The sequence below is a fragment of the Sinocyclocheilus anshuiensis genome, unplaced genomic scaffold (genome assembly GCF_001515605.1).
Source record: "Sinocyclocheilus anshuiensis isolate Anshui unplaced genomic scaffold, SAMN03320099.WGS_v1.1 scaffold1303, whole genome shotgun sequence".
Lineage (NCBI taxonomy): Eukaryota > Metazoa > Chordata > Actinopteri > Cypriniformes > Cyprinidae > Sinocyclocheilus > Sinocyclocheilus anshuiensis.
This window is the reverse complement of record NW_015537954.1, coordinates 14,151-26,390: the sequence shown is the minus strand read 5'-3', so window position 1 is coordinate 26,390 and position 12,240 is coordinate 14,151. Positions and strand designations below refer to the sequence as shown.

The following is a 12,240-nucleotide window of genomic DNA, read 5'->3' as shown; positions in this document are numbered from 1 at the left end:
CACACACGCACACACACACACACACACACACACACACACACACACACACACACACTCAAACACACCCACACACACACACACACACTCACTCAAACACACACTCAAACACACACACATCTGACATTAGAGCATTTAGATTAAAAGGCAATTCCCTCTGACTCAATCTCACATACATTGATCTCAGTAAGGACGTGCCATAGACTTGTTATTTTTAAATAAAGCTAACACAAACCTTTAAACACAGCATTTTTCATTTTTAGTCTTTCTCGAAACCTGTATAAATGATGCGTTTTTTAATGTTTTCATAATGCTTAATAACGCATCCTGTAATCCTCTGTATCTTTTCATAAATCATTTAAATGCACACTGTTAATTCATGAGCATGCTTTTAGAGACTGTAATTCATTATAAAACAGTATGACACATGGAACTTGGTTTTGATCTTGTGCTGCATTATATTTTCTAAAAGTGTGAGCCTGAATAGTTGAGTCTTAAATTGTAATTCAGCGACTTTGTTTACAATAACCACATACCTGTACAAATGCAAATGATTGTAAGGTTAATTTGAATGAATTATAAATGCATTAAGATTGTATTTATGCAGTGTGTGTGTGTGTATACAGTATATTTATACAGTATATACACACACACACACACAAAAGAGAGAGAGAAACATTTTATTTATTTGATTAGATTATTACATTTTTAATTGCAGTTGTACCAGTGTATGCAGTTTTAGTGTATGATTTTACTTTGTATGTTTACTTTCCTTAAATAGAATCATTACATTCACTATTGTTAATGGTTATTTTGATGCTCCATTATTGTTTTTTTTTGTTTGTTTTTTTGCATAGGCTACATAGATGTCTGATGTTTGTTTTTGAGTTTTTTCTCTTTTCTGAAGTAATTAACTTTTAATGAAGCAAGTAACTTTTTTTACACATGAAATACTCTCAATCTAAATCTCAAGCTGTTTCACACAGTGAATTATAGATATTAAAGGGACAGTTCACCCATGCTTACCTTCATGTTTACAGTAGCCATTGACTTCCATACTATGGAAGTCAATGGCTACCGTCAACTGTTTGGTTACCAACATTCCTTAAAATATCTTCTTTTGTGTTCAACAGCTAAAAGAAACCCCTATAGGTTTGGAACAACAGACCTGTATGAGTTTCATTTTTGGGTGAACTGTCCCTTTAAGAAAGACAAAATAAACACTGATATTGAAAAAATGACAAAACTGTGCAACCTAAGGTTCAGATCTCACAGACTGAAGTGTCTGCACACACACACACACACACACACTTAAACACACCAGGGATGACCTGCAGCCGATGTCCTTCTGCTGTTTCTGTGGCATTTGAACATTTATATGTGCTTGTTGGAGGTGTGTGTGTGTGTGTGTGTGTGTGTGTGTGTGTGTGTGTGTGTGTGTGTGCCACAACCTTTGACAGCAGACCATCTATGGTTAGATTCACACACACACACACACACAGCATCTGTTTCACAGGTTACAGGACCATCTTTAGGTTGCCATAGGAACCAGGTGTCAATCTATAGATTTCACACAAACACACACACACACACACACACACACACTTACCGCACACCTCTCAGCCTCTGCTGTCATTTCTTATTAATTCGGATTGACATGTTGCCATGAGATGTCACAGAAAAGAAAAGCTCAAACCTTTGTGCAGTTTCATTTTCTTTTCATCTGTGTTTTTCTGGAGGGCACGTTCAGAAATCTCTCTTCATTTGAATATAATCCTGATTAGTTTGTGTTGACACGTTGACGTTGATGTGAGGCAGAACGCATTTGCTTTAAGGCACCTAAACACACACACGGCACACACACACATTGATCTGTTGGTTTGAACTTGTATCGCTGCGTTTAGAAACCTGCTTTTTTGGATTTAGCGTTTGTGTTTTGACTCTGTGTTTGGATGTTTGTTTTTACTTTTACGTTGTCTGTGTTCGGGATCTGAAACAGTCTTATTGACTCTGTATTTAACACAGACGTGATTTCATACATCAGAAAATAGAGGAACTGCCGGATGAGAAGATGTGAACAATGTATGTATTGTACAGTAGACACTCGGATCAAACTCTGTTCTTCTTCAGTGTTGTGAATAGAAAAGAGCTTGACTTAACATGGATCTGCACTAAAAAAGCACACATTCAATGCTTTGTGTTCACAGCTGCTGTACTCAGATGCTGTATTGAGCGATAAACTTTACTACCTCACTTATGAGAGAGAGTCATAACCTCATAATCAGTTAACAGCAAAGCTTCACTGGTTCCACTCTAAACAAGTACAATATTGTCAAAGTATCAAGTGCAGAGCCAGTGGTGGTTTTGTAGGCAAACATTAATGCCTTGAATTTTATGCGAGCAGCTATTGGTAGCCAGTGCAAATTGATAAACAGACGTGTGACGTATATATATATATATATATTACTTATGACTTTTTATTATTTAATTAAATAAATTATATATATATATAGAGAGAGAGAGAGAGAGAGAGAGAGAGAGAAAGAGTATATATACACATAATTACTTGAAAGTCTTATTTTATTTAGTAATCCTTCAATTGTTGATATATTTACTATTAATTATTTATTTTTTATGATTTTTTATGAATTCTTTTTTTTTTCAGCCCATTTGTAGTTTGAGATTGCCATATCAAATTGATATTTTACAAATTTAAGGTTAAAAATATTCACTTATGTTCATTTTAATGTAAAATTTAAATCTGTATAATTGTATATAAGAAAAGGATAAATTTACTTACATTGTAAGTCTGTGTTTGCTTTTACAGTTTTATCATGCTGCAGGCTGAAATAGTGTGCGGTTTCAATGCTCTAACTCTATTTTAATATCTCCTTTACATGTTTATGTGTTTGGTGGTCTTTTTATTGTGGTTGTTATCAGTGGAAAAACTGACTTGTGGATTACAGCAAATCTGCTCTTGCACTCGGAGCCACCACCTTCCCGACCGGATGAGCTCCGGCGCTCCGAGATTAAAGACCAGGATCTCATGCATCGTGTTTGAGCGTCTCTCTGCAATGCATACACTGCATACATGATATACAGCTTGAAAGCACATATTTAGCCCAGCATATTCAGAGTAAAATAATTTCACACAATGACGGTGTTTTACATATATTAGCATGATGATTTATTCATATCTAGTAAATAAGCATATGAAACGATTGCACACCAGCAATCCCTCTCTCTCTGTCAATCCCTCTTTATAAATCTCCCGCTATTTCTTTCTCTCATAGAGTGTGACATATTGTTCATTAATGTAAAAGACATCAGGCGAGCAGCTGTACGGCTCAGATTAGGAGTTACAGTGTGAGGTTGCTTGTTAGAACAGGTCTCTAGAAATCGCTTGGGTTTGTCCTTAAATGTATTCAGTAAGTCTGTGGGATTTTTCGAGTTGTTCATCATTTATCATTATGGGTTTGTTAGTAGATTTTTTTGCATACTAATAGTGTAATCTATAATAAGATGAATTTACATACAAAGAAAGAATGCATGTTTGTGATGAATGACAATTACATTTTTTTCTTTTCTTTTTTTTTTTGTGGAAAATGTAGCACCTGGTTAAAGTAGATTGCAGGTACACAGTTAGTGAATAAGATTGCACTGCATTTCTTACAAAGCAACCTTATGTCAGATCAACCTAACAGTCTGCACCGAGCTGCGAGGTGGGGAATTTATCTAATTGTGTTGAGCACACATTTTGTGCCGTTACCTGATCTGCATAATTCCTTTAGTGTATCAGGTGCTAGAACAAAGCAGAAGCTCATGCAAATAATCTGAAGTGAATACCTTCCTCATTATTTCTGTTTGGTGCAGCCAGCTGTGCAGAAATGACACACTACACCTTTAAAGGAATAGTTCACTAAAAAAATAAACAAATGAAATTTGTTGAAGATGAGATGAGTTTGTTTTGAGCATTGCATCAGTGTCTCAGCAATGGATGCTAGAGCCAGTGGTGGGTTTGTAGTCAAACATTAATGCCTTGAATTTTATGCGAGCAGCTATTGGTAGCCAGTGCAAATTGATAAACAGACGTGTGACGTATATATATATATATATATTACTTATGACTTTTTATTATTTAATTAAATAAATTATATATATATATAGAGAGAGAGAGAGAGAGAGAGAGAGCCACAAGTAATCCACAGCACTCCAGTCCATCAGTTAACATCTGGAGAAGACAAAAGCTGAAACAAATCCAGCATTAAGACGTTTTTAAATCAAATCTGAGTCCATAATTCATAATAACGCTTCCTCCAGTGACAAATGGTCTGGTGTGAATCAGGAGAGAAATCTGCACAGATCAAGCAGCGTTTACAAGCCAAAACAGCTCTAAACAAATATGTGGCTGGATTTTGATGTGAGCGACAACAGGAGATGGACTTTTTCACTGGAGGAAGCGTTATTATGGATTATGGACTCGTATTTGAGTTAAAAACGCCTTCGTGATGGATTTGTTTCTGCTTTTGTCTTCTCAAGACATTAACTGATGGACTGGAGTGGTGTGGATTACTTGTGGATTACTGTGATGTTTTTATCAGCTGTTTGGACTCTCATTCTGACGGCACCCATTCACTGCAGAGCATCCATTGCTGAGACACTGATGCAATGCTACATTCCTCCAAATCTGATGAAGAAACAAACTCACCTACATCTTGGATGGCCTGAGGATGAGGGCATTTTCTTTTTTGTGTGAACTATTCCTTTAAAGCTCTGGAGGAGGATTCATGGGATGAGCCTGATGCCGTATGTAAATGACTCTGGGATGAGTAGATCTGTGCTCTCAGAGGTTTTATGTTAAGGGTTCATTGCTCGGCCAGGTTAACTGAGAGATACTGAGTATATGAGTCTGGGTGCACATGCAATGCTCTACAAGAGATGATCAAACATTTCAGCTTAAAGAAGAAGCGTGTTGTGTTTTCTTTGCACACATCTTATTTGTCATGAAGATAAAACACATTCAAACTGAAAGCTACACTGAAACCAGTCAGGGGTTTTATCTAAGAGAAGACAATGTTTGCTTTACGCAACTTGTCAGTTTTCTTCTGAAATATTCTTTTGCTTCAGGGTAAAGTCATCTGTAAGCACACACACACACACACACACACACTCCTGCTGTGTTGCTGGTGTGTTTCTGATGGGTTTTTGTGTACAGCGGCTCTTTAAAGGCTCCAGACGTCCAGCAGATCCTCCAGCTGTGTGGATCAGTATCTCATTAACATCAGCGACACACAAGCTGAGCTGTTTGCTAAGTCAAGATAATCAAATTATGGAGAAAAGTTTGTAACTTTATGTTCAGCTGATTTTTTTTGGATGGCAGTGGCAGACTGATGCTGTAAGTCCCAGTGAAGTAACCGAATACTCAGAAGCAACCTGCGAGATGGGGAATTGCACCATGCAAATTGCTTTTAGCACAGATTTTATGGGCACGCTTGTGTCGTTACCTGATTTGCATAACTCCTTTAGTGAATCACTATCAGTCGGTGCTATTAATTCTTAGTGATTCGATCCAGCAGTGTTTACACTCTTCAGGAAGTCAATATACTCAATATATTTATAGCTAACACTGCACATTAAACTGGGTTAAACGAGCATGTTTGGATTTACACTACAGTGTAAAAATTATTTTATATTTTACAAGAAAATACTCTTTTATTATTTCTACTTCAAAATGTCACGTTTGCTGTTTATTTGTAATTCTTTGTAAAATTTAATAAGAATTTATTTAATGTTTTTAATGTTTTTGAAAGGCAATTATAAGCACTCAAGCTGCATTTATTTGATCACAAATACAGTAAAAACTTTGATATTGTCAAATATTATTATGATTTCAAACAATTGTTTCCCATTTGAATATGCTGTAAAATATAATTTATTTCTGTGATCAAAGCTGTATTTTCAGCAGTCTTCAGTGTCACATGCTCCTTCAGAAATCATTCTAATATGCTGATTATTGTCAGTGCTGAAAATAATATATTTTTATTATGTACTTTACATTTACAGTTTACAATTTACAAATAACAGCATTTACTTGAAACAGAAATAATATTTTAACATTATAAATGTATTTACGGTAATATCACTTTTGATTAATTTAATGTATTTGCTGTAAAAATGAATTTAATTCATATAAATTAAGAATAAATTAATAAGAAATAATCAAATAATAAATAGCAAAATAATAATTTTTTGAAAATCTTGCCGACCCCAAACGTTTGAATGGTAGTGTATATTCATCAGTTTTAATATCAGAAAATTCCTGCGTTCACGTGCATCTGCGCGGCTCTCACCGTGTCTACACCGGACACGAGCGGTGCGACGCGACAAAATACTGAACCCATTATAATCAGCGATACTGTCTACAGATGCGGCACGACACAATAAATCACCGACAGTAAACAGCTGCCTCGTTCTATTTACAACGTGCTGACACAAAGTTCATCGATGCTTTAACGATATATCGTGCAACCCTAATCCAAACAGCTGACAAAAACATCACAATAATCCACAAGTAATCCACAGCACTCCAGTCCATCAGTTAACATCTGGAGAAGACAAAAGCTGAAACAAATCCAGCATTAAGACGTTTTTAAATCAAATCTGAGTCCATAATTCATAATAACGCTTCCTCCAGTGACAAATGGTCTGGTGTGAATCAGGAGAGAAATCTGCACAGATCAAGCAGCGTTTACAAGCCAAAACAGCTCTAAACAAATATGTGGCTGGATTTTGATGTGAGCGACAACAGGAGATGGACTTTTTCACTGGAGGAAGCGTTATTATGGATTATGGACTCGTATTTGAGTTAAAAACGCCTTCGTGATGGATTTGTTTCTGCTTTTGTCTTCTCAAGACATTAACTGATGGACTGGAGTGGTGTGGATTACTTGTGGATTACTGTGATGTTTTTATCAGCTGTTTGGACTCTCATTCTGACGGCACCCATTCACTGCAGAGCATCCATTGCTGAGACACTGATGCAATGCTACATTCCTCCAAATCTGATGAAGAAACAAACTCACCTACATCTTGGATGGCCTGAGGATGAGGGCATTTTCTTTTTTGTGTGAACTATTCCTTTAAAGCTCTGGAGGAGGATTCATGGGATGAGCCTGATGCCGTATGTAAATGACTCTGGGATGAGTAGATCTGTGCTCTCAGAGGTTTTATGTTAAGGGTTCATTGCTCGGCCAGGTTAACTGAGAGATACTGAGTATATGAGTCTGGGTGCACATGCAATGCTCTACAAGAGATGATCAAACATTTCAGCTTAAAGAAGAAGCGTGTTGTGTTTTCTTTGCACACATCTTATTTGTCATGAAGATAAAACACATTCAAACTGAAAGCTACACTGAAACCAGTCAGGGGTTTTATCTAAGAGAAGACAATGTTTGCTTTACGCAACTTGTCAGTTTTCTTCTGAAATATTCTTTTGCTTCAGGGTAAAGTCACATCTGGAAGCACACACACACACACACACACACTCCTGCTGTGTTGCTGGTGTGTTTCTGATGGGTTTTTGTGTACAGCGGCTCTTTAAAGGCTCCAGACGTCCAGCAGATCCTCCAGCTGTGTGGATCAGTATCTCATTAACATCAGCGACACACAAGCTGAGCTGTTTGCTAAGTCAAGATAATCAAATTATGGAGAAAAGTTTGTAACTTTATGTTCAGCTGATTTTTTTTGGATGGCAGTGGCAGACTGATGCTGTAAGTCCCAGTGAAGTAACCGAATACTCAGAAGCAACCTGCGAGATGGGGAATTGCACCATGCAAATTGCTTTTAGCACAGATTTTATGGGCACGCTTGTGTCGTTACCTGATTTGCATAACTCCTTTAGTGAATCACTATCAGTCGGTGCTATTAATTCTTAGTGATTCGATCCAGCAGTGTTTACACTCTTCAGGAAGTCAATATACTCAATATATTTATAGCTAACACTGCACATTAAACTGGGTTAAACGAGCATGTTTGGATTTACACTACAGTGTAAAAATTATTTTATATTTTACAAGAAAATACTCTTTTATTATTTCTACTTCAAAATGTCACGTTTGCTGTTTATTTGTAATTCTTTGTAAAATTTAATAAGAATTTATTTAATGTTTTTAATGTTTTTGAAAGGCAATTATAAGCACTCAAGCTGCATTTATTTGATCACAAATACAGTAAAAACTTTGATATTGTCAAATATTATTATGATTTCAAACAATTGTTTCCCATTTGAATATGCTGTAAAATATAATTTATTTCTGTGATCAAAGCTGTATTTTCAGCAGTCTTCAGTGTCACATGCTCCTTCAGAAATCATTCTAATATGCTGATTATTGTCAGTGCTGAAAATAATATATTTTTATTATGTACTTTACATTTACAGTTTACAATTTACAAATAACAGCATTTACTTGAAACAGAAATAATATTTTAACATTATAAATGTATTTACGGTAATATCACTTTTGATTAATTTAATGTATTTGCTGTAAAAATGAATTTAATTCATATAAATTAAGAATAAATTAATAAGAAATAATCAAATAATAAATAGCAAAATAATAATTTTTTGAAAATCTTGCCGACCCCAAACGTTTGAATGGTAGTGTATATTCATCAGTTTTAATATCAGAAAATTCCTGCTGAATTTAAATGTAAGTAAAAATGCCTTGACACAAACTTGAGTGGCAGCTTAATTGGTAAAATAAGAGTGGCGTTACAGTTTTAATTAGTTTCATTTAATCTAACTGATGAAAACTGTTTTCCAAAGTCACGTAAATTGCATTCAGCTATTTTAATCTGTTTCTAATAAACAAAAGCAATCAAGTTTGCATTTACTCTCATTACGGTTGTATTTTGTCAAACTCCTCTCGACATGCAAATCATTTCTTGTACAAAACTTTCCCTCCCATGTGCCCTACAGTATCAGCTGTGTCCTCAGCTAACGTTTACCGAGTCGTGTGCAGAGAGCGGATTCTCTTCACATGCTAAAAGACATAATGAAGTCGAGTTGTAGAGTTGAAACGCTGGCCCATCATCCACCAGGGGTCACTTCCTCCAAATGGACAGAACTAACTCTTTCTGACCTGTTTATTCATTTAGAAACTCCTACCCAGAAGCACTTAGGAGCGCACGAGTTGTTTCTCACCTAATAGAGACTTTGATGTACTTCTTGTTTGTTGCCTTGAGGCCAGTCGGCTGGAAGATGACGGTGGATAATTTTACTGGGCGAGAGACTTGTTGAACGCAGGACTGGAGACAAGCTAATGTATTGCTAATTGCAGACTGAAAGACGTCACCGTACATGCATGTGAAGGGATGCTTGTGTGTGTTTATTCTACACCACTTTTCTTTTCTTTTAAAGGAATACCTTTGCGAAAAAGTCGAACACTTTAGCGTGCTTTTATATAAGTACTTATTATGCAAATATCATACACTGGAAAAAAAAAGGTGTATACGCTCACTCAGAAATTTCTAGTAAATTGCACAATTAATTGCAAAGAAACAGCAAATAACACATTGAGCGTGAAATTCTGATGTAGAAACGTAATGTTTTCTGACACTTATTGTAATTGCATGTTATGTACAGTTAAATGAAAATGTTTTGTAGGTTAAATTTATATGAAATGCAATTGGTTGAATGTTTTTTGACCTACTTAAGTTTGTCTTTATATGTAATTCCATATTTACTTATGCTGTCTTTGAAATATGATTCAAGTGTACTGCTCAATGTACTGACAAGCATTTCTGGTCAACTAAAATATACTTTAATGTAATTTCTATTGAAATGTGCATGTCATGCATTTAAATATGTTTGTAATTACACATTTGCAGTGATGAAGTTGCTATTTAGTGCATTTTAAAAATATTACCTTGAAATGTAATCGAATAACACACTACAGTAAAAAAAATATAACAAGGTATTTTAAATATGCTTTAGTATGTTAGTCAACACAATTCAAAATAAGTGTGCTGCTTTAAAGCACAACAAAAGGCTTTTTAAGTGAAACTTTTAATTTGACATTATTACAAAGTGTGCATAAGTGTTAAGAAACAGTTATGAAACTGTATATTTTCATTAATATTATATTATCTGTATATTTTTAAATTATAATATTACACAGTTTGTTAATAATAAACTTCAGTAAGTTTATTAAATAAGTTTATAAATAAATTACACAATTTATTATATATATATATATATATATATAAAATCACTTTTGTTCAATTTAGTGTGTCCTTGCTGTATTAATGTATTAAATTAATAATAAAAATATTTTTTTATTTATTAAAAATAATTACTTATTTTAATAAAAATTTAAATTTCTCTTTTAAAAAATCTTACTGACCCAAATTTTTTAAATGAAAGTGTATATTCATTATGCAAGTAAGATTTGAAGTACACTATAAGTGTACATTCAGTACTATTAAACACACTTCTTTTTCACGAGGGAAACATTATTTCTTCCAATAATGACAATTCTGTCATCAAACAGCACAAAATGAGATGTTTAGGAGATTGTTCATGCTGCTCTTTTCCATGCAATAAAATATTCTGAATGAGAAAAAACACACAATTCTAGTATCATAAAAATAGCCCATGCAACATCTTCCACATTCCGAGTCATGATATGAAGCCATACAACAGATTAGTGTTAGAAAAAGACATTTTGATCATTATGGACAAAAATCTTCTCCTCTTCTGTCCGCTATATGGGAAACAGCAATGTAAATATTCTTCAGCCTAACTTTCGTGTTAGAAGAAAAATAATCGTACAGCTCTGGAACGACATCAGGCTGAGTCAATGGTGGCAGAATGTTCATTTCCTTAAATTAAACATTTCTTTTATTCGGTAAAGCAAGACAGCGCTCATCTGACATATCATCAGGCTCCTCAACGGGCTTGTTTCACGACACACGACTCGAGTCGATGTGGGAGTGATAGTCAGGAAGAATTTTATTTTCTGTGGCATGAGGGAGACCATTGTTGTGAAAATCGTCTATTGAGCTGTGAAATTGTTCACAGTTGAAAGCGTAGAGTCCTCTGAAGTGGTCTAGTTTGTGTGTGTGTTGTCTGGGCCAGAAGTTCAAGACCACTGAAATAGAGAATAATCCAAAACAACGTACAAGCTCGATAAGCAGTTATGGACAGAAACTGAGATCGCTGAACTATGGAGATGTTTGTAGAGTGGTTAGAAACACACTGCGGGTCCAGAAAGTGTTTGAACACTTGAAAAAATCTGAATGTCAAATCATCTTTATTTATATAGTGCTTTTACAATACAGATTGTTTCAAAGCAGATTCACAGGAAAATAATAGAGTTCAAAATTCGCCAATTATGAAACTTCAGTTTCATCTGTAAAGCTTCATCTGTAGAGAAGACAATAGTGTCAGCTCCATTCAGATTTAATAACAATGTCAATGTTGCAAAGTTCATCAATTACACAACAACTTCCATTTCAGCTGTAAAGCAGCTCTGTGTCATTGAATTAGATCTAATCTCATCTTCACGATTTTCGCTCATTGTCTCTTTCACATCAAAAAACATGTTTTTTTTTATTATTTTTGCTCATCAATTTCTAGTAAATTTCACAATTAATTACAAAAGTGAGATTTTGAAACAAAGGCGAAAAAAGTTTTCTTGTAAAACATACATCTGTTTTATTTACAGCTTTGAAAATCTGTTTTTTTACACTGTGCAAACTTATTTGTCAAGTGTGTTTATGCATCTTTCTTTACAATAAATTACACTTTATTTGATACTTTATTACCTAATGCAATGACATTCAGATGTTAATTGTGTCTTAAAGGAATAGTTCACCCAAAAATTTTAATTTGCGGGAAATATCCTCATCCTCAGGCCATCCAAGATTAGGATGAGTTTGTTTCTTCATCAGATTTGTAGAAATGTAGCATTGCATCAGTGTCTCAGCAATGGATGCTCTGCAGTGAATGGGTGCCGTCAGAATGAGAGTCCAAACAGCTGATAAAAACATCACAATAATCCACAAGTAATCCACAGCACTCCAGTCCATCAGTTAACATCTGGAGAAGACAAAAGCTGAAACAAATCCAGCATTAAGACGCTTTTAACTAAAATACGAGTCCAGAATCCATAATAACGCTTCCTCCAGTAAAAAAAAGTGGTCTGGTCTGAATCAGGAGAGAAATCTGCACAGATCAAGCAG

The 12,240-nt window shown here is 34.9% G+C and overlaps 1 protein-coding gene across 1 annotated transcript in view; it reads left to right on the top strand.

The window, feature by feature from the left end:
• The window catches only part of LOC107665324 (protein unc-13 homolog C-like), a gene marked incomplete at its 3' end in the record, with an annotated part of 129,555 nt that overhangs the window by 103,346 nt on the left and 13,969 nt on the right, over positions 1 to 12,240 (top strand). The gene's annotated exons all lie outside the window — the stretch shown is intronic.